The sequence below is a fragment of the Callospermophilus lateralis genome, chromosome X (assembly GCF_048772815.1).
Source record: "Callospermophilus lateralis isolate mCalLat2 chromosome X, mCalLat2.hap1, whole genome shotgun sequence".
In the NCBI taxonomy this organism is placed as follows: Eukaryota; Metazoa; Chordata; class Mammalia; order Rodentia; family Sciuridae; genus Callospermophilus; species Callospermophilus lateralis.
The window spans coordinates 82449052-82476632 of record NC_135325.1 but is presented as its reverse complement, the minus strand read 5'-3'; the positions used below and the strand labels follow the sequence as shown (position 1 = coordinate 82476632).

Sequence of the window (27581 nt, the reverse complement as noted above, 5' to 3'; positions counted from 1 at the left end):
CATTGCCATAGAAACCTGATGTCATTATGGCGACTTTGGTGACTGAAGACATTCTAAAAGAGGCCGACTTGCTCGGGTTCGAGAGCAGGGCGCCTCCTTCAGCAGTCTGGACTCATCTGAGGGTGTGGGCAGAGTTCTCCCCATTGCCTGAGTCTCAGCCTAGTTCCTCTAATTAATGCACTTTCTCAGGTGGTGGCCTGAAGAGTGAAGCCGTCCTGCTTCCAGAGAAAGGTTAGGGGATTAATAGGACACCTGTCCAATGGTATCTCTGGGGCGGGACCAACCCGCTTCGCGGTTGCCATAGAAACCCGACGTCATGAATGCGACTGTGACGCTATTCAAGAGGAGACCGACCTGCTATCCCGAGAAGAGCAGCGTCCAGCCTACAGGTTTTGGTTCTCCAAAGAGGGCGTGGGTTCCTCCTGGTGCGGGCTGAGTCTCCCTGGGGTGTGGGGAGATGAAGGGATCCCTGGCCCAAATCGCCTCGTTCCCGCTCTGGGATTTGGTCCTTCGCTAACTGGAGAGGGAGAGATACTTGGGGCCCTCCTGGCCCCAGGCAGCGTGATGTCCTGCTCCAGGGTGGCCTGGACCTCCTTTCCATGTAAAGGCGGGGCGCGGGAGGGTAAGACAGGGAAGCGCCCTACACTAGGCTTCTCTGTAAATTGGGGGCAAGAATGCTCAGCCACGGGATTGGCAGAACTTTCGGGGATACCACACTATAAGCCCCATTGCTCTATGGTTATTGTGGGATCACGAATGCTCACTTCAGTGCCTAGCATGGTCCACAGATATAGTTATTCCAATAAAGCATAGTAATCATTTCTGGATTCTTTCTCCCTCTGGGCAGCTCTTCCTCTGTTGACTGAGCTCATATTAAGTGTCTGAAGAAGACAGTTTCTGAAGATGTGTGTCATGATGGCTGCTGAAGCTTCTATTCCAGATCTGAAGAGCAAGCAGTGCTCAGGAGGCCCCCCAACACTTCCATCTCTGGTAATATATAACACTGTCTTAAATGATTTCATAGATCTGAACAAGAGTACATGGCGAAATACCACACATGAGGTTCAAAAAATATCCATAAAGTAGAGAAGCTATTTTAATCTCTTCCTTGAAGACGTTCAGCAGGTAGAATTTGCCTTTAGCAGGTACTATGCTTTATAGTAATCCTTGAGACCCATCTTTGGAATGCCTTTGCTTGTCACAAAGTAATAACTAGTTTAGCTAAGGAACATGCTGTTTAACACGCATTTAAATATATTCTCTATTAATGATAATCAACAAATCTCATGTACCTCTCCTGAGTGTAGAAATACGTAGTTGACTGCAAGAAAGATCCTTTTAGGAATTTGAAATTGTAACACGAATACTTTCCAAGTAGCTACAGTTTTATACACTGTCTAATGATTATTTTTAGGCCTGAAATGTTTTAAGAGTTACCTTAAAATATCCTTTATAAAAATTTAATAATTTTAAAATAACACTTCCTAGTAACATATATCAAATGACCAGGAGCTCCTAAATCATTATATCTCAGAATATCACATTTTCAGAATATCCTCCCTTCACCATGTTCTGCTCCCAGGAAACCACTTATCTTTTGTTAATAGATCAGTTTTGATTTCTTATAATTTCATTTAAACAGAATCAGATGGCTTGTACTTCTAAGATCTCACTTGTTTTATTCAGCTTACATATTTGTTTTAGTTTTTAAAATTATCTTATCCATGAATACATGAAACAGCAGAAGCATTATTTCTCAACACTTGGGGCAGGATTCTTTTAGTATTCAACACATACTATCCACTGGAGGAAGACTTTTGTGGGAAACGGACGTTACCAATTCTTTTGTGAAGCACCTCAATATCCATTTTATATACACTGAAAGGAAAATATTTAATAGGATTTTCTACAAATGTAGGAATATAATACTTTACAAGTGAATATAACAATTTGGAGTTATTGAGGATGCTGCAAGAAGATAGTCTATGTAGACTAGTACAAGGGCCTTTGCTAATAAAAATCCTGCCTACGCCTTACTCTCCAACCATCCTGTCTCCAGAACAGTTAGAAATGAATGCTTGTTATTTAAGCCAACCAGTTATGGTATTCTGTGATAGCAGCCCTGACTAACTAAGGAACAATTGCAATATTACTATTTTTCCCTGTTGTAAAGCAAGTTTGGGGGCTTTAATAGTGATAAAAATCAAACCATAGCATTGGTTTGGGTCCTAGATTATTTTTGTTTTGCACCTACATATTTAGTACCAAGAAAAGAAAATGCAAGTAAGTTAATAGGAATCACATGAATATATGTATTTCAGTAATTAAAAAAGAGGCATTCCATGTAACATAAATCTTTACATGTAATTTCTTTCATTCTTACTCTCTAACAATATAAATTTGTATCCTACTTACTGAAGAATTTAATAAATAGATCATTCTATATAGATTTAGTGATAATGGTCTCCAGCAGAAATTTTTGCTCTCCTTTGCGGGTACAGTTTTCAGATTTTAGGGGGTGGTTAGAATTCACAACAATATATTTTTAAAAATATTTTTTAGTTGTAGATGGACACAACACCTATTTTAAAATATTTTTTTAGTTGTAGTTGGACACAATACTTTCATTTTTATTTATTTATTTTTATGTGGTGCTGTGGATCGAACCTAGCACCTCATATGTGCTAGGCGAGTGCTCTACCGCTGAGCACAGCCCCAGTCCTGGACACAGTACCTTTTATTTATTTATTTACTTTTATGTGGTGCTGAGGATTGAACCCAGTGGCTCATATATGCTAGTCAAGAACTCTACCGGGGCTGGGATTGTGGCTTAGTGGTAGAGCGCTCGCCTAGCATATGCGAGGCCCTGGGTTCGATCCTGAGCACCACATAAAGAAATTAAATAAAGATTGTGTCCAACTACAACTAAAAAATAATTTTTTTTTTAAAAAAGAACTCTACCACTGAACTACGACTTCATCCCCACAAAACAATATATTTTACAACTTCACTTTGTTGCACCATACATGGCTTGCATTGGAAAAAATAATATCTTTCTACCCAGTTTCCTGTGATTCCAGGAAAATGCTACAATGAGGGGATTTCAGCTCAGAGTTTGTTCACATCTTGGCTACCATCACCACTTCCTTCAGTTTTTGCTTGCTTCAACAATTGAGAAAAAATGTATATAACATAAAATTCATCATTTTAACCATTTTAAAATGTACAATTAAGTGTTTTTTAGTATAATCACCATTTTGTACAACCATCAGCACCATTTGAATTTTTTTATGGTGCATTACGGCCCTGGATGTGGTCCGTCTTGATGAATGTGCCTTGTGAGCTTGAGAAGAGTGTGTATTCTGCTATTTTTGGATAAAGTATAGATGGTCTTCAATTTATGATGGGGTCATATCACAATAAACCCTTCGTAAGTTGAAAATATCAGAAGTCAAATATGCACTTAATATAACTAAATTACTGATCATCATAACATTGTCTAGGTATTTTTTTGTTTGGGGGGGGTACTGGGGATTGTACTAAATGGCACTTAATGACTGAACTTCATCCTAAACAACTTTTATTTTTTTATTTTGAGATGGGGTTTCACTAAGTTGCTTAGGATCTTGCTGAGTTTCTGAGGCTGATCTTGATTTCCAATCCTCCTGCCTCAGGCTCTCTAGTCACTGGGATTACAGGCATGCACCACTATTCCTGCTTTGCCTAGCTAACTTAAAAGTTCACACTACACTTATATTAGCCTAAAGTTCAGCAAAATCCATCAAAATGTTTTTATAATAAGGTATTGAATATCTAACATAATTTAATGAATACTATATAGAATGTATTTTAAAAAACCCAGAATGATAGTATGGGTATGCTTTTGAACCATCAGCTGGTCAGTTCAGAGGTCAAACCATCATAATTTCAGAACATCTGTATTCTACAGGTCCATATCAATGATAGCCAGTCAGTTGGTGGTGCTGTTGAATTCTACTGTGACCTTACCAATCTTCTATCTGTTGGATCTGTCCAGAAGATAATGAGGGTGTTGTTGATGACAGGGACATTCTTTGTTCCACTAAGCTGGGCAAGAGTTCTTCCCATTGACTGAGTCTAAGCCTAGTTCCTCTAATTAGTAGACTTTCTCACCTGTCCTGAAGAGTGAAAGTGTTTTGCTGTCAGAAAATGGCAGGGGACAAAGAGGAGGACTGTGCAGAGGCATTTTTGATGCCTTGGACCAACCTGGGAATCACAGTTGCCCTAGAAACCTTATGTCATTATGTCAATCATGGTGAGCATGCTGAAAATTTAAAGGAGACCAACTTTCTCTGGTGAGAAGAGCAGTGTCCTGCCCACTGGTTCTTGGACTAGGGTCTGGGGTTTGGGGAGGTAAAGGGATCTCAGACATAATTTGCCTTATTCCTGTAATGCACTTACTTGAGAGGGACAGAGATGTGGGACCCTCCTAGCCGCAGGCAGTGTGATATCCTGTGTGGATACTGAGGGATCATAAATCCCTATATGAATTTAGGCCACTTCTTATTCCTTTTCAAACTTTACTTAGAGGATCAGAGATGAGAAAAAGTGAAGGAAAAGGTCCTGGTGAAAAGCACACCATACCTTCTGGTTGTTATGATCACTACCTAGTTGTACCTGTGCCATTGGTCACTGAGCCAGTGCTTCCTTCTGGTTTTGAAACTTGGTGCTTCATTGGGAAGGAGATGTGGGGCCAGGGACTGTGATGTCCTGGACCTACTTTCCACATAAAAGTGGATCAAGAATTCTCACCCTTGGGATTGCTGGGACCCTCAGTGATAACACATGCTTATATAATAGTGATCCCAAGTCTCTCAGATTGAGGTTGAACTATGCAGTTCATTGGATAGTCTTCCTTGCAATTTGAGATTGTAATGTGACCATGTATTCTTTCATGGTCACCACATTTTTGTCCATTGGTACTTGAGATTTTACCCAAGGGTACTTTGTCACTGAGCCATATCCCAGCCCTTTTTTAGTTATTTTATTTTATTTTTGAGATAGGGTCTCACTAAGTTGTGGAGTCTGGCCTGGAACTTGTAATCCTAGTTTGAACCACATGAATTTTTAAAAGAAGCCAGGAAGTTATCAAGTGTTAGTTCGAATGTCACGTAGAAGAATTCACTATTTTCAAAAGTAATATCATATATTTGTTCTCTTATAATAATACTAGCTATGATCACTTAAGTAACCAGGTAGACCTCAATATTATTCTCATTATTTTCCAGGACATAACATTTTCAGTTCTGTAGTAGCTAACTTTCATACCACACTAATGCCCTGTGTCCAGGCAAGCATAGCACTTTTGTTGCTATAGATTAGGTTTCAGGTCTAAATGGAATCGTAGAGGTGTTTGTTTGTGTTTGTGTTTTGATTTGATTTCTTTCATTCATGCTGTTTATTTTTAGATTAATCCATTTTATTGTATTTATAAATAGTTCATTATTTAATTTATTTAATTTTTTGTATTGATGGGGATTGAATCAGGATCTTGTGTTTGTTAGGCAAGTGCTCCATCTTTGAGCTATACCCCCAGCCTGTTCATTCTTTTTATTGCCAAATAGTATTCCAGTATGTGGCTATCCCAAAATGTTTTATATATTCACCTATTGTTGGATAAATTTTTTTCCAATTCAGGGCTCTTGTAAATAAAGTTGCTTTCAGCACTTTTGAATAAGTCATTTCATGTAAATATGCTTTTACCCCCCCAGGACAAATATTTAGGAGTACCTGATTAGATCATATCTTAGATATAAGATTAGCATGGTAAGAACCTATCAAATTGTCTGCCATGGCTATACCCTTTTCCATGGCCACCAACAGTGTATGAGAGTTGCATCATCCACAATCCTGACAGTGCTTGATATGGTCAGTCTTTTTAATTTTGGCCATCCTCATGAGACTGTACTAGTATCTCACTGTAGTTTTTTCTTCCCTTTTCCTAATAATTAATGATGTTGAGATATTTTTGCATACTTGACATTTGTATATCTTCTTTAGCAGAGTGCCTATTCAATCTTTTTGCCCTTTTCTCTTATAAGGTACCGTCTCAACCCAGATCTGCAATCAGACCTGTCTCCAAGGGCCCCTGGTTCCTTTTAGAGGATGTGTTAGAGGATTCAATCTGGGTAGTAGTTACTCATGACTATTTGGTTGCTTGATATTTATTATTCTAGTCATCACACAGATCCAGTAAGTATAATATTTTTAGGAGAACATGTATCATTGACTTATCATTTTAACCTTAGAATTTTAAAAATGTAAGAAAGTATAAAGTTTATGAGTCTTATTTCAAAGGTAAAATGTAGTATATTATATATTAGTCCAGTAGAGTTTCTACAGAGATGGAAACGTTTTGTATCTACATTTGTCCAACACAATAGCCACTAGCTCTCTGAGGCAGTTGAATACATAAAATGTGATAAGTATGATAGAGAAACAGAAGTGTTAATTTCATATATATTTAACAACCTAAATAGCCAGGTGTAGTCAGTGCATATGAGTTGAGACATGAACTGCTCCACATATTTTTCTATGCCTTCGTTTCTTACTTGGCAATATACCCTACTATCCACTGTATAGTAGTAGATAGCAGGAGTCCTCCTGGCTTATTATACTGCAAAGTACTCTAGGATATAGATGTGCTTTAGATTATTAAGTCAATCCCTTTTTAGAGCATTCAATCTGGGTACTAGAGTTACTCATGACTACCTGGTTGCTTGATATTTCTTGTTCTATTCATCACATGGATCCAGTAAATATGTTTGAGAGAACATACATCATTGTTTTTTTTTTTTTTAATTTTAGCCTTAGATTTTTAAAAATGTAATAAACTATAATATTTATTTGACTCTTCTTCTAATTCATAGGTAAGAAGTAGTATATTGAAAATTAGTCTGAGTTTCTATAGAGATGAAAATATGTGTGTACATTGTCCAATACAATGGGCACTTGACATCTGTGCCAGTTGAATACCTAAAATGTGATGAGTGTGATGGAGAAACAGAATCTTTAATTTAATATAAATTTAATCAACTTAAATACCCAGTTATAGCTGGTGCCTATGAGATTGGACAACAGATGCCCTACACACTTTCTTGTGCCTTGGTTTCTTATTTGGCAATATATCCTAAGGACAAGTGTATAGTAGAAGAGAAAGGGAGTCTTCCAGGCTTATTGTACCTGCATAGTTCTCTAGGATGTAGATATGTCTTAGATCATTTAGTCAATTCCTTCTTGGTGGATGTGTGTCTTATTTCCAGTTTTCTGCTGTTCTGATTTGTTCTGCCAGGAAAGACCTTATGCTTATTCCTCTTTCTATTTTGCTTGCATGCATGGGATAGATTCTTAGAAGAGGAATTGTGCTGATTCCAAGGGAACATATCTGTACCCCATAAAAGAGAAGATTTGAAGCTTAAAGCATCTGGAATGTAGCAAAAGAAGCAAGTGTTGTTCCTATCTTATTCCTTAGATTCCATGTGCTTTCTGCTCTCTTGTAATAATGGGTTAGCTAGACTGATGCTGGGAGTCATTCAGCCTGCATTCTGGATGCCACAAGACCACAAGACCTTAGCTGAGTCCTTTTACTTTGTTGACTTTTGAACTGACACAGAAGGACACTGTATATAGAAAAAGTGGTTAGCAGCCTGGCCTTTGGGGTGAGAGGACCTGGGTGTGACCCTCTAAACTACTACTTGCTGTTTGTATGATCTAGAGCAAGCAATTTATTTATTATTTGCCCTAATATGACATCTTGTATTACTGATCATCATCATCACCCTCATCCTCATTCCACCACCCATCTAAAATGTGAATGATAAGTGTGGAGATTATACTACCACGTGTTTCAGAGGTGTTACCACAAAATTTGATTTTATAACTTTTGTATTATGTAGTTTACATAGAGATTAAATGAAGTCTCTAGAAAGCTTATGAGCAGATGCACATATATTACTTACTATGCTGTAGATATGGAATTTCAAATCAGGCACATTGTTCAAGAAATGGGGCTTAGCCAGGCTAGGAGGCACATGCCTATAATCCCAGAAACTCAGGAGGCTGAGATTGTAGGATCTCAAATTCAAAGCTAGCCTCAGCAACCTAGTAAGACCCTTCCTGAAATAAAAATAAAATAGGCTGGGGATGTAGTTCAGTGGGTATGTGCCCCTGGGTTCAACCAATCCGTGTATCCAAAAACAAGAAAAGAAATGGGGCTTGATCAGCTGGTACAAGATTCATTAATAGGAAAATTAGATTATATCTTATACCTTGTTGTACAATTAGAATGATTCCTCTATGTGTTAGTACTTAGCATAAAAGTTCAGATAAATAAAAAACCCAGAAAAACAGAATACTACATATATAAATAATACTAGTTATATGAAATGTAGCATATGAATATATATTATATTTGCATATATGTCTGCACAGAAAAAAACAATGTAATTAAATAGCCTAATGTAAATATCAGTGACAATGAGAATGCTGAGTATTCATATTTTTAACTTCTTTACATGACTCTGTATTAAACATTAGCAATGAAGAGGAGAGATTATATATGTTAAATTTATAGTTCCTAAAATATCTGTTACTATTTCAGGAACAGACAACTACAAAATTAATCCAGGTAAATAAAAAATTATTACTCCTTAATTACATCCCTTTCTTTCTCTCATAAAGATAATCACTATTCAAAATGAGATGATTATCATTCCTCTGCATAACTTTACCTTTTACTCAATATAAGAACTTTCTAAATAAAATACCATTATTTTTCTGCAATACACATGGTATTCTTATCCAGCTTGCTAAAGTTTACTTGATATTTTCTCTGTGTGTATGTTGATTGTAACTGATTGTTTCGGTCAAGGGACCCTTGTGAGGAGTTCATGCCTTCAATCTCAGCATGGTATTTGGTTCATCATCCAGAAAGCCAGTGTTTGTGTCCTTTCCATTCCAACTTCCCAAGTGCACCTCTCTTTAATGGGGTTATTTCTTAGCCTTAATGAGAATTGCTATACTTTAATGAGAATTTGAGAATGCTAGAAAGGTACCACACACACTCATACATATTACATAGGGAATTCAGTGCCATCTCTGTGCTGCGCAGAGTGATGGAGTTGTGGTGAGAAATTCCTCACCCTTTCATTGAATAATTGTCCTCTTCCTATATTAGTTGGGGCACTCTATATTTACATCCATTGTGCACCTGTCTTTCAGGAGTACCTTCTTGGAGCTCCAGGAAAAAGTAACACTGGATCTTCAGAGAGGGACACCAAAACAAGAGTGAGAAGCTCTTCCTAGACTGTGCCTTAGCTGCCCCAGGGTGAGTTCCTTCTCCTGTCTTTGCCTACACTGTCACATAACTATTTCCTGAATTCTTGTTCTTCTTCACCTCTTTAGTAGCTGAGGAGGAGGAGAGGTCTCAGTAATGATTGGTCCAGTTCCAGGTCCTTTTGGAAGTTCTGGTGACCTCTGTAGAGTCACCTTGGTATATAGGAGAAGAAGGCGTGACTGGACTTACCAAATACTTCTCAGAATAGATTTGCATCTGGTGCCCTGGTATGGACTTAAGGGCACCTATAACTATTATGAGGACTTATAAGTAGTTCCTTGACTCTCTAATTAGTATGCTTTCTCAGTTGGTAGCCTGAAGAATGAAGGTATTTCCTGTCAGTGAAAAGCAAGAAGATAAAGGTCCAAAGATATTACCAGTTTGGAAGAGCATTGTTCATATTGTGGTTTACCATAGCAACCTGACATCTTAATAGTGACTATGGTGACCTTTTAATAGAGACAGATCTGCTATGACTGGAATGGTAGGGATCTGTTTTCAGGTATTAGGACTCACATAAGATTAGTGGTGCCCTTAGGTGGGTGCTGAACCTCTGTGGTGGGTAGGGAGGTGAAGGGATCCCAAATCTAAGTCCATTCATTTTTGCTTTGGGACTCAGCGTCTCATGAAGGAGAAAGATGTGAGCCATTCCTGGCTGAAATGAATGTGGTGTCCTGCCCCAGAGTATCCTGGAGCTGTTTTCCCTGTATAGCCGGGACACAGGAGGATAAGACAGGTAACAAGTCTCTCTGAGCCCAGCCTTTTGGTCTCACAGGATTGCTGTGACCTTCAATGATAATACCTGCTCTAATAATAATTAGTGATTCCCATGTATCTCTCTGATGAGTGTTGAAATATAGAGTTGATTAGAACATCTTCCTAGCATTCTTCCATGAAGCCATGTTTTTAATGTACTTTATAATTTTTTTAAAGAATCCAGGAATTTATACATAGTATTAGCTAAAATTATTAAAATGTCATGTACGAGAATTCAGATTTTCAAAAATAATGATACCATATAACATACCCTACTATAGCTCCTAAAATAACCAGATAGACCTAAATATTGTCATTCCCTAGGACATAACATTTTCAGTTTTATAGTACCTGGTATGCATACCACTCATACTACCCTGTGGTTAGGCAGACAGACCACACCTTTTACTACAGAGTAGATTCAATGTCCTAGAAATTCATTGAAAATGAATCCCAAAGGTGTTTTGTTTGCTTGTCTTTTGATTTTGTTGATTTGGATTCTTTCATTCATCCTATTTTGGGATTTATTCATTTTGTTACATATATCAATGGATCATTATTTTTTGTTGATTCACGTAATCCAGTTTATGGATATAGAATAATTTGTTTTATCCATTCACCTGCTGTTAGATGTGGGGGTTGTTTCCAATGTGGGACTCTTGTTAATAAAGGACTTAAAAGCATTTCTGAATAAATATTTTTGTGAAATTATGCCGCTTTCTTTCACTAGTTAAGTAATTAGGAGTTCAATGTCTGGATCATAACATAGATATAAGATTAACATGGTAAGAAGCTTCCTAACGGCAGTGGTTGTACATTTTCATTGCCACTAGTATTGTATGAGGGTTGTATCCTCTAGGACTTTGCCGGTGCTTGGTGTGCTCAGTGTTTTTGACCTTAGGCCTTGTGCTATGTTGTAGATTTCATTGACCTTTCCCTAATGGTTAAGGATGTTGAGTGTTTTTTTACAAACTTGATGTTCGTATATCTTCTTTATTGCCATATCTATTCAAATCTTCTGGCTGTTTCTCTTGTGGTATCTCTGTTTTCTTTTTATTAACTACTATGAGATTTTCAACATTCTAGATACAAATCCTTTTACAGATATGATTTTTTAATATATTTTTCTCAACTGATGACTTGTGTATTCTCTCTTCCAACCACAAATTTGGAAGAATTGATGTTTTACATGATTTTTTCATGTTTTCAGACACTAATATATTCTTGTTTCTATTTTGTTTTTATTTTATTTTACTTTTTTTTCAAACTTTTTAGTTGTAGATAGAAAAAATACCTTTATTTTATTTATTTGTTTTTTAATATGGTGCTGATAAGCAAACCAGTGCCTCATGCATGCTAAGCGAGCACTCTACCACTGAGCCAAAACCACAGCCTCTTGTTTTTATTTTTATTTATTTATTGGTTTGTTTTTGAGACAAGACCTCTCTACATTGCTTAGGGCCTCTCTAAGTTTCTAAGGCTGTCTTTGAACTTTTGACCCTCCTGCCTTAGCCTCCCAAGCTGCTGGGATTACAGGCTTATGCTACTATCCCAGCAGAGCTATAGTTTTTAACTGGGAATAATTCTAAATTCTTAAGTTTCTCAATTATTGATTATTATTGTGGTGTCTCATCTAAGAAATCTGTACCTAATCCATACTCAATAAGGATTTTCCTCTGTGTTTTTTGCTGGATGTGTTGTAGGTTTAGGATTTATGTTTAGATATATGATCCATTTGAGTAGAGTTTTGTATATTATATAGTATATGGATCACAGTTAATAATTGCATATTTGGATATCCATTTCTCCCAGCACCTTTTGTTGAAAAGATTGTCTATATTCTCTACTAAATTGCTTTTGTATCCTTATGAAAAATCAGTTATCCATATATGTATTGGTGTATTATTTCTAGACTCTTTGTGTTGTTCCTTTGATATACATACTTGGCTAACCTGATGCCAAAAACTTACTGTCTTGATTACTGTAGGTTCATAAAATTTTTTGAAATTAGGTAGCATGGTTCTCTAACTGTCCTTTTACAAAGTTTTTCTTCATAGTATTGATCCTTTGTATTTTCATATGAATTTTAGAATTAGCCTTCTTTTTTTTAAATCCATTTTGTAGGATTTTTTTTATTAGGATTGCATTGAATCTATAGATTAGTTTTGGAAGAATAAACAATACTACGTCTTATGACCCATGAAGATGGTAGGTCTTCCATTTATTTAGATCTTCTTTAATGCTCTCAGCAAATATTTGTGGTATTCATTTTGTCAGCATGGCACATCTGTGATCAGATATTCATAAATTTTCATAATTTTTGATTCTACCATACATGAAAATATTTTAAAGTATAATCCTTACGATATTATCATTGTACTCTCAACTACCAAATGCAACAATAGTAGTGAACAATCTTTTTGGTTGAAACCACAGTCTGGTAGTGCAGGACCACCCCTTCCATACAGCAGACTACCGCGGGAAGTCAAGCCCGGTGCGTTAAAGACCTGTGGTTCAGATCCACCCACATCAACTTGCACAGAACCCAGATCCAGGATGTACTATCATTCATTGAGGGACCCCAGCAGGGTCTGGAAGCCCAATATCAAGGTGAGGTACAGACAACCTGCACAGTTACTATAAGAATATAGGGAAGAAACTGTAGTATCTCAGATCCACACTGCAAGAAAGGAAGACACATAGCAACATGAAAAAACAAGGGAGGAAAGTGCCCCAAACAAACCAGGACACTATAATAACAGAACCCACGGACAGCAAAGTTGATGAAATGTCGGAGAAGGAATTTAGAAGGTTCATACTTAAAATGATCTGTGAATTAAAGAATGACCTAAATGAGCAAATACAGGCAGAAATTGATCACTCCAACAATGAGATAAGAGAGCAAATACAGGTAGCAAATATTACTTCAAGAGAGAGATAGAGACTCTAAAAAAAAGTCAGAAATCCTTGAAATGAAGGATACAATAAATCAAATAAAAAACTCAATAGAAAGCATAACCAACAGACTAGATCACTTGGAAGAAAGATCACCAGATAATGGAGACAAAGTATATAATCTGAAAAATAAATTTGATCACAAAGTGAAGATAGTTAGAAACCATGGACAGAATATCCAAGAATTATGGGACAGTATCAAAAGACCAAATCTTAAAGAGTTATTGGGATAGAGGAAGGCACAGAGTTTCAAACCAAAGGAATGCACAATCTCTTCAATGAGACAATATCAGAAAATTTCCCAAGCATGAAGAACGAATTGGAAAACCAAACACAAGAGAATCTTACAGGACACCAAATGTACAAAATTATAACAGATCTACACCAAGACACATTATAATGAAAATGCCTAGCATGCAGAATAAGGATATAATCTTAAAAACTGCAAGAGAGAGGAATCAGATCTACAGTTATCTTACATTAGACAAAGGTGCCAAGAACATGCATTGGAGAAAAGATAGCCTCTTCAACAAATGGTGCTGGGAAAACTAGAAAACCATATGCAACAAAATGAAATTAAAACCCTATCTCTCACCATGCACAAAACCCAACTCAAGATGGATCAAAGACTTAGGAATACAACCAGAGACACTGTGTCTAATAGAAGAAAAAGTAGGCCCTAATCTCCATCATGTGTGATTAGGCCCCAACTTCCTAAATAAGACTCCTGTAGTGCAAGAATTAAAATCAAGAATCAATAAATGGGATAGACTCAAACTAAAAAGTTTCCTCTCAGCAAAAGAAACAATCTGTGAGGTGAGTAGAGAGCCTACATCTTGAAAGCAAATCTTTACCCCTCACACATCAGATAGAGCACTGATCTCTAGGTTATATCAAGAACTCAAAAAGCTAAGCACCAAAACCCCAAATAACCCTATCAATAAATGGTCCAAGGATCTGAACAGACACTTCTCAGAAGATGATATAGAATAAATCAACAAATACATGAAAAACTGTTCATCATCATTAGCAGTTTGAGTGCCGCAGTCTCTGGCTGGGCACAAATCACCAGTCTCCACACAGCTTGTAGATTCAAACAGCAATTCTTTATTCCCGAACTCACACCGGCCGTCTACAAACACGTTCTGGGGGAATCCACGTTCTCTGCCCAAATCCACACTCCTCCGGGCTTCTGTCTCCCAAAATATACTGTCTGACCCTAAGCACTCAAGAGGAACTCAGCAGCAGGATACGCCCTATTCTAAAGGGGGAACACCCTAATCTCCTATTATGCTAAACTGCCCTATTCTAAAGGGGGAACACCCTAATCTCCTATTATGCTAAACTGCCCTATTCTAAAGGGGGAACACCCTAAACACGGATCCTGCCCTGGTCCTTGAGCAAGGTCACCTTTCAGAAGTCCTTCCACTAGACAGCATGGGAGTAAGCTGGCAAGGAATTTGTCATACCTACTTGGCTGATGGCTCCCAGCATTTGAGAAATGCAAATCAAAACTAATCTAAGATTTCATCTCACTCCAGTCAGAATGGCAGCTATTATGCATACAAACAACAATAAGTGATGGTGAGAATATGGATGAAAAGGTACACTCATACACTGCTGGTGGGACTGTAAATTGGTGCATCCAATATGGAAAGCAGCATGGAGATTCCTTGGAAAACTGGGAATGGAAGCACCCTTTGACCCAGCTGTCCCTCTCCTCGGTCTATACCCAAAGGACTTAAAAACAGCATACTACAGGGACACAGCCACATCAATGTTGATAGCAGCACAATTCACAATAGCGAAACTGTGGAACCAACCTAGATGCCCTTCAACAGAAGAATGGATAAAAAATAAATGTGGCATATATACACAATTGAATATTACTCAGCAATAAAAGAGAATAAAATCATGGCATTTGCAGGTTAAATGGATGGAGTTAGAGAAGATAATGCTAAGTGAATTTAGCCAATCCCAAAAAACCAAATGCTGAATGTTTTCTTTGATATAAGGAGGCTGATTCATAGTGGGGTAGGACCGTGGTAGAAATAGAGGAACTCTAGACAGGCCAGAGGGGTTGGAGGGGAAGGGAGGGGGCATGGGATTATTAATGATGGTGAAATGTGAGGATCATTATTATCCAAAGTACAGGTATGAAGATATGAATTGGTATCTTCAAACAGAGATATGAAAAAATGTGCACTATATGTGTAATAAGAACTTTAATGCATTCTACTGTCATATATAAATAAAATGAAAGAACCCAGAACATCAGTAAATGTTTTAAAACAATTATAATATTTTAAAAATGTATATCTGTGGCTTATAAATATGCACAAGATTTTATTTTCCTGATTGTTTGAATATGCACAAGACATTATTTTCTTTTCTTGATTGTTCAATAAGCCTGGTTAAGCAATTTTTTAAGGTCTTGAATTTTCCTAGAAGGACCTTCTTTTAGAGACTATTCTACTCATGGGACAAAATGGTTAAAAATAAAGTCATTTGTCAAAAATCATTCTTTAAAAACAAACTAACAAAAAAGAAATTAAAAAAACACCACAGTCTGCTCCTGGATTGAAAAGATGGTCAATGTTTAATATTGTTTTCCCTGTATCTCAGCATGAGATTTTAAACTTCTTTGGAAGTGTATTGAAACTAGTGAGGAAAAACTCTCCCAGAGGCAATTCTATCAGTCATTTTCAGAAAAATCACACTTACGTAAATAGTCTAGAAGATTTCAATTTTAAATTTGTGCTTAGAAATGAATCTCTTGAGCCAGGCACAATGGTGCACACCTGTAATCCCAGGGACCGAGGCAGGAGGATTATGAGTTCAAAGCCAGCCTCAGCAAAAGTGAGGAGCTAAGCAACTCAGTGAGACCCTGTCTCTAAATAAAAATACAAAATAGGGCTGGGGATGTGGCTCAGTGGTCAAGTGCCCTGGAATTCAGTTCCCGTAATGCCCCTTGCCCCTGCCCCCCCCCAAAAAAAAGAAATGAATCTGTTAAATGTGTGGCCTTTTTGCTTTAGATCCCAGCAAATTTGCCTCATTGAATTCTTGGTATCTTGGGTGGTGAGATAAGGGGAAAACATGTGTGTATGTGGATATGTGCGTGTTTATATATGTTTGTGTATGTCCCTAAGGCTGCCAGGAATTTATTGTGAGTGATAAATGGAGTTAGATAATACAGTCTTGTCTGTCCTCTTTGTTTTCTGGAATATTTTAGGAATAAGATCAGTGTGTTAGTTGTTTATTCCCATCTTTGCTTGACCACCATGGTTACTGTAGTGACTCATTGATTATTATAATATTGGTACAGAATGAGCATCCACTTATGTTATGTACCATAATCAATTATTACAACACTAGCTGAAATGTTTGCAATTCTTTTATTCCTTTTAGAATTGTGAGTTGGAATTTTAATTGCACGACAGTGCTCTGTGTTCCCCAACTTCTTATTCATGTATTATTAGTGTCGGTATTACTTAGGCATTCCTTCTTTTCTCAAAGAGTTTGCCTCTGTTATTATAATTGTATATTTTATGCTCCAGTTGTCCCCAACTAGCCCAATGGAAGGCCCTTTAAGTTGGCCTCAGTGTTCATTTGACACTTTGATAGAATTCCCTTGAGTATGCACTTTGCTCTGTGAGCCTTATCTTCTTTCTCTCTGTAGAAAGGAAGTCATGAAGCCTACTGCAGACCACCACGTTGAGCATTAGGAGAGCCCAAAAAATCTCAACCTATAGCCTGTGACATCTAGTAGGACCTCGACAAGTTTTCCATTCGAACTCAGTCTCCTTCATTGTGTCAGTGCAATGCCGCTGACACTAACAATGGCGTGGCTACAGAGAGATGAGTTGGAAATGTAACAAACAAGAGAATGTTCACATTTCCATTATGAGTGGCCTTCCTTGTCAAAGGTGTGTGGGGGAGGGTTGTGGGATGGAGCTGGGAAAAGTCAAGTATCATAGCATGGTTTCCAGTCAACGCTGTAGAGACAGGCAAGACATGGCCACCCCATCCCCTGCATTTCATGAGCTTTCCCTTCCTCTTACTTTCCTCTCTATTTCATATGCTTTCTTTCTCCTCTCTCTTCTAGTTAAACATTGATGAAGGGTGTGGATGCTATACATAACCAGGAGCTCATGGAGAGGAAGCTAGTGTGGTGTGGGCTGTTAGACGGGCTATTGGAAAAGAGTGGACAGGACACAGGGACACTATAGGCAAGTCACTTCCCTTTTACAATATTTGTTTATTCTCCAGGATAAAAATTCACATTCCTCTGACCAGGAAATCTAGAGTTTGAATGTGATCCTGTGTGGGAAAATAACCTGTGGTCTCAGGTCAAAGGAAAGACCTGGGCAATTTGGAGTAATTACATTAATAGAGACACCCCAGATATCCCAGAAATTTTCATGGGTTGCAATGGAACAAATTTGAGCTGATTGGTTAGCATTTTTCCAAGTGTAGTTCATGGATCTATCACTTCATCAAAATCACCAGGGGTTGCTTAATGATATGGCCAGTTTTTGATTCCACATCAAGTGCTGAATCAGAACCATGGGGGAGGATTAGGAATCATCTACTTTATTAGTATTTTCTTCATTTGGTACTGGTTTAAAACACATGGTGCTATGAAGTTAAACCAAGATCCTCTAATATTTTCATATGTTTGATGTATAATTTAATTGTTCCTCTTTCCTGACTGTTGACTTAAGATGTCTGTGTCTTCTCTATTGTATCAAACGGGTTGCAAACAACTCATCTAGTTAAGTACTGTTTATTCACTGATTTGTGTTCAAGGCTCTGGGGAAACAACACAGATTAACAAGATAGGCAGGCTCCTTGGAGGTGTCATTCTCATTTGGAAAACTGGCATTAAGCAAGAAAACATCAATAAGCAGACTGATTTCATATAAGGATTTTTGCTTTGTTGTAAAAAAAAAAAAACACTAGAAAATGACAAGGATTATGATTGAAAGAAAAGTGGCGCAGGACTAATCACACACACCCGGGATAAGAAGCAAGTTTTTTGTCAGGAGCCTGACAAGGCTGCTCTGCGCAGAGAGAGAGAGAGCAGCAGCAAGCAAGGAGAGCAGCAGCAACTCTCCCTTGAATATTTCCTTTTATAGGCTAGAATCATGGCCATTTGCTAGAGTGGGTTTAGTCTTGACTGACATAGTAATCATCCCCTGATCTTGTGGAAGGCAAGTTTGTTTCTTGGGAACAGAGATAGGCAGTTTTCCTATCTCTCAGAGGGGGAACAGGGAAACCAGCATGTCCCTTAATCTTCTCAAGGAGAGAACAGGGAAACCAGTATGTCCTCATCTCAGGGGCCAATAAGTTGTCTCCTATCTTTCAATGAGAGAACAGGGAGAGACCCGCATGTCTTTAGGCTGGTAGGTTTTATCTTGGGCTACTTTCTATTTCTTGGGAGTAAGAATAGTATTCATAAAGTGCGGGTGGGGAAAAGGAAGATGGCTGCAATCATGCTAACAATGATAGGGTGTGTTACTAGTGAAGTTTTTTCTCAAGAAGGGACATTTGAACTATGTCCTGAATGACAAAAAGAAGCAAGGCATGGACAAGCCATTCTGTCTGTGTCCCTGCAATGTGTAGGCACCCTTTGAATCAGGATCAGAGTGCAAGCTCAGCGCCTGGATCCTGGTGGACAATGTGCAGACTGGTGGGAGGTGGGTGAAGAGGGCAGATGGAGCCACAGGGTTTGGGCTGTGTAAGGAGTTTGGAGGGTTAGAGTATGGGCATGACATGATCTGGGTCTTTTATTACTCAGGTGACACTGGCCTCTCTGTGAATGTATTGGAAAGGGACAACTATCTTGTGCTGACAACCTTTAGGAGAATGTTGCCCAAGGCCATGGGAGGGATGAGGGAAGATGGGAGCTGTGCTGCAGCAGTGTGCAGAGGGAGGGGTATGCCCGGACAGCACATGTCTGGAGGAAGGGCAGGAGGGACCTGCAGTGGCTGAGCATGGGGGTGGTGTGAGGATGAGACAGAATCAAAGGCCCCTGGGCTTGTTCTGCCGTGTGGAGATGGGGTGGTGCTGTTTTCTGAGATCAGTTGCTCCGAGTGCCTGACATTCTCAGGATAGTTAGTTTGGTTATCCAATAGTAGTCATTGTGAAATTCAGTGATTTAATATAATGCATCAATTGATGAATAATACAAACTCTAAAACAAAGCTGTAAAAATCTCATCTTGCAAGTATCTATACAACATCTCAGGATATTACTCATTGACCTTGTACCTAACACTCTTCTAAAGGGTTTTCAGGTATCACCTCAAGTAATTCTCAAAATAGCAATCTATGTCATAAGGAAAACGTTTCCCCCACTTAACAAAAGAGGAAACTGAGGGACACACCCAAGATTATGAGCCAGATACTTGATTTTTTAAGTAATGGGATTTATATGTATTTGCCTGTGCCAAAATGAAGCAGAAAGTAATGTTTGTTTTAAAACATTTTCTCTTCCAGGGTCACTACTGCATAATCCCAGTTTTGCAGAGGCGGCATTAGAGGGATGATAAGGTGAACTAAAATATTCAAAGTCATGCAGTTTGTCAGAAGTAGTGTTTGTCCCTAGCCTGTGTCTGGTACCACACTCCGAACCTGCTCACTCAGGAAGAAGAAACACACCCTGTTTGAACCCTGTCAGCCCATCTGTGGGTAGGCTGAAGCAGGCTGTGGCTGTCAGTTCTATTCCATTGATTGATGGCGGTATTGTTCACCCATGTCCTCATCATTTTCTGCCTGCTTTCCAAACTTTCCTTTCCTTGTAAAGAGGAGTTGATGTCCCAATTATGACAGTGGATTCATATATTTTTCTTCAAATTCTTTTAGTTGTAGCCTCATGGTTGTTTATTGTTGTTGTTTTTTTTCTAGATGTTGATGGACATATATTTTATTCATTTACTTATTCATAGTGCTGAGAATCAAACCCAGTGCCTCACACATGCTAGGCAAACACTCTACCACTGAGCCACAACCTCAGCTCCATGTTTTTGACACATACGCATTGAGGATTATAATGTCTTCTTGAGAATTTGGTCTCTTTGTCATTATGCAATTCCCATCTTTATTCTTGTAAACTTTTCTTTTTCTGATATCAACCCACCTTGAAATTCATGTGTCTATTCCAGCTCTCATTTGAGTATTGCTAAAAGTCAAGTGATGGAGAAAGACATACCATGCTAATATTAGGCCTTTTTATATTTAAGTGAGTTTCTTATAGATATAATACATTTGAGGTTTGGATTTTGGATCCCTTCTGGTAATTTGTCTTTTACTTGGTTTATTTAGACCATTGACATTCAAAGTGATATTGATGTGGTTGAATAAACACCTATTTTATTTATTCCTATTCTCTATGTGTTGCCCTTGTGCAGTGTCCATATTTCTGTCTCCCACTCTTTTTCTACCTTTTGTGGGTATAAGTACTTTTTTTTAACCTTTATCTTATTTTTTTGTGGTGTTGAGAATTAAACCCAGTGCCTCATACATGCTAGGCAAGTGCTCAACCATTGAGCCACAACCCCAGCCTGTAAGTACTTTTTATACTTACCTTTTTATTCTTTCTCACTTTATCAGTTTTACTTATTCTTGTCCTTTTTAGTATTTACACTATGGGGTATTATCCACTTGCAACCAATCCAAGTGTACTTTGAGAAAATTGCATACTGAATCATAGGTAGTGAATTAACTTTATATTAACAGGTTAATCCTAGTCCCTCTCTCACATTCCAGTATCATTGCTATCATTTATTTCACCTATACAGAAGCATACATAATTATACATACAAATACACACATAATCGTTAGATCATTGCAGAGAGATGTGGGACCCTTCTGGCCCCAGACAGCATGATGTCCTGCTCCAGGGATTCCTGGACCTACTTTCCATGTAAAGGTGGTACCAGCAAGAAGAAGACAGGGAAAATCTCTCTGAGCCTAGCTTCCCTCTGTAAAATGGTGGTAAGATGTTCGCATGTCCCCAGCTTTTCAAAGTTTTCTTTTTTATTTTTATCTTTTTTTTTTGAGGGAGGGGTACTGGGGATTGAACCCAGGGTCACTTAACCACTGAGCCACATCCCCAGCCCTTTTGTATATTTTATTTAGAGACAGGGTCTCACTGCATTGCTTAATGTCTCACTAAGCTGTTGAGGCTGGCTTTGAACTCACCATCCTCCTGCTTCAGCTTCCCAAGCTACTGGAATTATAGGTATGTGTCACTGGGCCAAATATTTTTAGTTTTTGACACAAGATCTCCCTAAGTTGCTCAGGGCCTCACTAAGTTCTCGAGACCAGCCTTAAACGTGCAGTCCTCCTGTCTCCCATTTCACTGGGATTACAGGACTATGCCCCAGCAACATACTCTATAGTGAACTTTTTTAAAGATGCCAGGACACATACCTTGGAAAAAGATAGCCCCTTCAATAAACTGTTCTGGGAAAATTGGAACTCCATATGTAGCAGAGTGAAATTTAAACCATGTCTCTCACTCTGCACAAAGCTCAGCCTATAGTAGATCAAGGGCATAGCTATTAGATCAGACACCCTGTGTCCACTAGATGAAAATGTTGGTCCAATACTCCATCAAGCAACTCCCTAGTCGCTTAGGATTTGACTTCTTCAACAAGACTTCTAAAGTGCAAGAAGTAAAATCAAGAATCAATAAATGGGATGGTGTCAAACTAAAAACTTCTTCACAGCAAAGGAAACAATCAAGAATATGAAGGGAGAGCCTACAGAATGGGAGAAAATTATTGCTCTATCTGTACCTCAGATAGAGCTTTACCTCCAGGATATACAAAGAACTTAAAACAATAAATAACCCAATCAGTGCATGGGCAAAGGAACTGAACAGGCACTTCACAGAAGAAGAAATAAGAATCGATAACAAATATGTGAAGAAATGTTCCTCTTGCAATTAGAGAAATGCAAATTAAAACTACACTGAGATTTCATCAACTCCAGTCAGAATAGCAACAATCAAGAATACATACAACATCAAATGTTGGTCAGGATGTAGGGATAAGGGTATACTTATACATTGCTGATGGGACTGCAAATTGCTGCAGGCACTCTGGAAATCTGTATATAAATTCCTCAGAAAACTTGGAATGGAGCCACCATTTGACCCAGTTATACCACTCCTTTGTACATATCCCAAGGAGTTAAAATCAGCATATGAGAGTGACACAGCCACATCAATGTTTATAGCAGCTCAACTCATAGTTAGCAGCTAACCTATGGAATCAAAAAGTGTGCCCTTCAACTAATGAGTACATAAAGATAAAGTGGCATATGTACACAATGAAATATTACTCAGCCATAAAAGATGACTTCATGATTTTTGTTGGTAAATGGATGGATCATGCTAAATGAAATAAGCCAATCCCCAAAAAAACAAAGGTCAACCATTCTCTATGATATGCAGATGCTAACACACAACAAGGGGGAGGGGAAGAATGAGCCTTTAGTGGATTAGACAAAGGGGCATGAATGGAAGGGAGTGGGGATGGAAATAGGAAAGACAGTGGAATGAATCAGACATAACATTCCTATGTTCATATATGAACACACCAGAGTGAAATTTCACATCATGTACAACCACAAAAATTGGATCCTAATTAAAATAACTTATACTCCATGTATGCAGTATGTCAAATATACTCGTTTGTCATGTATATATAAAAAGAACAAACAAAAAAAATAAAGAAGCCAAGAATTTTTCAAGTATTTGTAAAAATGCCAAGTGCAAGAATTCAGTATTTTTAGAAATAATGCCAGCTATTTTCTTGATTATAATAATACACAGCTAATAATTCTTAAAATAATGAGGTAGACCTAAAGTTTTTATTTTCCAGGACAAAATACTTTCACTTCTATATTCCTAGATTTCATATCACACCTAATGCCCTGTCCCCAGGTAAGCACAGCATACCTGTTGCTATAGATATATTTTGTGTCTAAAAAATTATTGAATTGGCATCATGAAGGTGGTTTCGTTTTTTTTTTTTATTTAGCTTATTTTGTTAATCCTGATTATTTTTAGATTTATCTATTTTATTACATGTAACAATGGTTATTTCCTTTGTATTTATTCTTTATTGTTTTTGCTTTTGCAGTTTTGGGGGTTAAACTCAGGACCTTGTACTTGTTAGGCAAGTGCTCCACCCCTGAGCTATGCGCCCCACAACTTAGTTCATTCTTTTTTATTACCAAATAGTATTCCAAGGTATAGCTGTAGCACAATGTGTTTTATACTTTTACCTGTTGATAGATATTTGAACTGTTTCCAATTGGGGGCTTTAAAAAAAATGTACTGAGGATTTAACTTGGGGGTGCTTTACCCTAGCTCTTTTTATTTTTTATTTTGAAAAAATGTTCTCATTAAGTTGCTTAGGTCTCACTAAATTGCTGAGGCTGGTCTTGAACTTGTGATCCTTTTGTCTCAGCCTCCAGAGCTGGTGTGATTATAGATATATGCTACCATGCTGGTCTCAGTAGGGGCTCTTGTAAATAAAACTCCTATCAGATTTCCTCATAAGTCTTTTCATGGAATATGTAGTTTTTTTCCCCTTAGAGTAAATGTTTAGGAATAGATGACTGGATCACACCTTAAATATAAGATTAACATGAATAGAAACTACCAAACTGTTGGCCATGGTTGTACCTTTTCCATTGCCACCAGCCATGTATGAGAGTTGTGTCTTCCACAATCCTGTCAGTGCTTGGTATGGTCAGTCTTCTCAATTTTGGCCATCCTCATGGGAATGTGCTAGTATCTCATTGTTATTTTCTCTTCCCTTTTCCTAATGATTAATTATGAGCATCTTTTTGCATACTTGATATTCATATATCTTCTTTAGCAGTGTGTCTATTCAAATCTTTTGCCTGTATGTCTTGTGGGGCGCCTTATTTTCTTCTTTTAACTTCTGTGGGGTTTTTCCTATTCTAGATACAAATCCTTTATTAGCTATATGCTTTTCAAACATTTTATCACAGCCAGGTACTTGTCTTATAATTTTTTCAACTGTGTCTTTGGGCGACATTAAGGGTTTACTTATTTTGTGTGTGTGCGGGGGAGAGGAACCAGGGATTGAACTCGGGGCACTCAATCACTGAGCCACCTTCCAAACCATATTATGCATTTTATTTAGAGACAGGGTCTCACTGAGTTACTTAGAACCTCACTTTTCCTGAGGCTGGCTTTGAACTTTAGATCCTCCTGCCTCAGCCTCCAGAGCCACTGAGATTACAGGCATGCACCCTCTGCCCAGAAAGAGATTTTAACTTTGAGGAATTCCAAAGTGTTGAGTTTGTCTTTTTCTCCTCCTCCTCCTCCTCCTCCTCCTCCTCCTTCTTCTTCTTCTTTTTTTTTTTTTTTTTTTTTTTTTTTTTTAGTGCTGTGGATTGAACCCAGGACCTTGTGCATGCAAGGCAAGCAATCTACCAACTGAGCTATATCCCCAGCCCTGAGTTTTTCAATTATGAATTGTGGTTTTGGTGTCTTATGTATGAAATTGTAATCTAATCCAGAGTCACATGGACTTATTCCTTTTTTTCTCCAAGATGTTTTATAGGCTTAGGTTTTTATGTGTACATTTATCATCCATTTTAGTTGATTTTTGTATGGTATGGCATATGGGTCATAGTTCATATTTATACATATAGATATCCAATTGTCCTAGCACCATTTGTTGAAAAGACTATCCTTCTTCCTAAATTGCCTTTCTCAATTTGTGAAAAATCTGTTGTCCATGTTGATGTAGGTGTATTTCTGCACTCTTCATTGTGTTCCTTTGAAGGATTTGACTATGTTGATGCCAGTGGTGTGCTGTCTTGGTTACTGAAGGATCATAACAAGTTTCAAAATCAGGTGTATTGCTCTTTAACTTTGTTTTTTTTCAAAGTTGTTCTCATATTCTGGATCTTTTGTATTTCCACCTGAATTTAAGAATCAGCTTGTCAGTTTCTTTAACATTTTTGGTAGGATTTTTATTGGGATTGCATTATATCTGTAAATTGGTTTTGAGAGAATAGATCTCATAATAGTACTAAGACTTATGTCATATGAATATGGTTCCTCCACCATTGATTTAGAGTCTTCTTAATTCCCTCAGCAATATTTTGTGTTATTCAGTATATAGGCATTGCACATCTGTGGCCAAATTTTCATAATATTTTATACAATGTTGGCACTACGTATTGAACACAGAAGCTCTCTACCACTGAATTATATCCCCATATATTTTTTATTTTTTTATTCTTTATTTTATTTATTTTTATATGGTGCTGAGAATCAAACCCAGTGCCTCACACATGCCAAGCAGGTGCTCTACCACTGAGCTACAATTGCATCTACTATTTTTTTTTTATTTTGAAGCAAGTTCCTTCTAAATTTTTGTGGCTGGCCTAGAACTTGCCATTCTCATGCCACATAGCTGAGATTAGAGGCCTGTGTCGCTATGCATGGCAATATTTAATTCCTAATTATAATATTTTCTGTGAACTATCAGCGTCCAAATGTTAATTCTACTTGTGAGGGATCTGTTTGGTTGAAAATGTAGGTTAGTCCAGAATAGAAAAAGTATTTGATATGTTTTAAAATTTCTAGTATCATAATTTAAAAGTAATATGTCTCATTATATGAATTAATTAATCAATATCATGGGCAGAATTGTATACGAGCACTTGGAGAGATTTGTACATTCAGATTCCTGGTGGCTTCAGGAAACAATAGGAAAACCTTTAGTGAAATTTCAGGTTTTATTACTTCTCTAGTCCATCACTAAACATTTTCATGATGCCTTTCTGACAGAAACTATAGTAAAGGGTAAATAAGATTCCTATTACAGAGCATTTGGTACATAGTAGGTCTTCAAGAAATTTCCATCCTGGTCTGGGGTTGTAGCTCAGTGGTAGAGCATTTGCCTAGTATGTGTGAGGCACCGGGTTATGCTTAGCACTACATGTAAGTAAATAAAATAAAGATCCACTGACAACTAAAAAATATTTTTAAAAATAAAAAGAAATATCTACCCTACCCACCTTTCCCCTCGTTCCCAGAAAACTAATGACAGGTACCTAAACCCAGCAATATAACTGTCCCAGAGACCACCTGGAAATGTGGCAATAAAAAGTAGCATGTGAGGACTGGGGTTATAGCTCAGTGGTAGAGTGTTTGCCTAGCATGGGTAAGCAACTGGGTTTGATCCTCAGCACCACATAAAAATAAATAAATAAAATAAAGGTCCTTTGTCCATCTACCTAGGAAAATATTTTTTAAAGGAACTAGCATATACTCACATTTATGTCATGAATGAAGCCTTGAGGACATTATGTGTCTGTCTGTATGTGTGGTTTTTCTTTCTTTCTTTCTTTCTTTCTTTTTTTTTTTTTTTTGGTATCAGGAATTGAAATCAGGGGCACTTGACCACTGAACACATCCCCAGCCCTATTTTGTATTTTATTTAGAGACAAGGACTCACTTATTTGCTTAGCATCTCGATTTTTGCTGAGGCTGGCTTTGAACTCCTTATCCTCCTGCTTTAGCCTCCCGAGCCTCTGGGATTGCAGGTATCCTCCACCATACCTAGCTATGTGTGTTTTTTAAAAAAAATTTTTTAGTTGTAGATGGACACAATACCTTTATTTTATTTTTATTTTTATGTGGTGCCAGGGGTTAAACCCAGTGCATCATGCATGCTAGGCAAGTGCTCTACCACTGGGCCACAAGCCCAGCCCTATGTGTGGGTTTTACAGGATACTTTCCTGAAGGATTTCAGGAGAGAAAAGATCATGGAACAGTTCCTTTAATTCTGTTTCATTTCCCCTTTTTGATATTCTAGTTTGATATTGGAGAACTATTTCCATACTGATCTCCAAATTAGAAAATGAAGATAAAGGAGAGAGGCAGGAATCACGAGCTCTTGACACTGATGCTAGTCCCATTACCTCCTATACTGCCCTGCAGTGAGATTCCATCTGCACCATCAGCTTCTTCAAACTTACTAGGGTTTTTGAATGAATACCTACAAGGGCACAATACTAAAACTATAGTTTTTAAAGCCCTAGATGGTCACGATGTGTAAGGGAAACTACTGAGTGTCCTTAGGGAAAGGCAAGAGTTAGAATCTCACTTCTTACTAGATGACTCTGGAGAATTGATTGTTCATCAATGAGTTTGATTTTGTCATCTGTAAATTGGGAATAATGATGCCTTCCTCATAGAATCATTGTGAGAAGATTACACCAAAATGCATTTAGCCATCAACCTGAAAGTGACATCATAGAATAGGTTCCCCATTTGCAACTGATTTTCCTGTAAACTGTTTCTGATATTTCTCTAATGAGATGATCTTGTTTTTTTTTTTTTTTTAATAACCTTAGCCATGCTGCATGACCATACTTATGCACAGGTCCTAGACTTTCTGCAGACCAGACCTAAGAGTAAAGCAACTGACAGG

At 37.7% G+C, this 27581-nt stretch overlaps 1 long non-coding RNA gene across 1 annotated transcript; it reads left to right on the top strand.

Annotated features, from left to right (window-relative positions):
- Positions 1-333: 333 nt before the first annotated feature.
- LOC143638477 (uncharacterized) lies at positions 334-27581 on the top strand. The gene is made up of 3 exons (XR_013154621.1): positions 334-389; positions 848-990; positions 27505-27581. It is a non-coding gene; the product is annotated as an uncharacterized LOC143638477 (long non-coding RNA).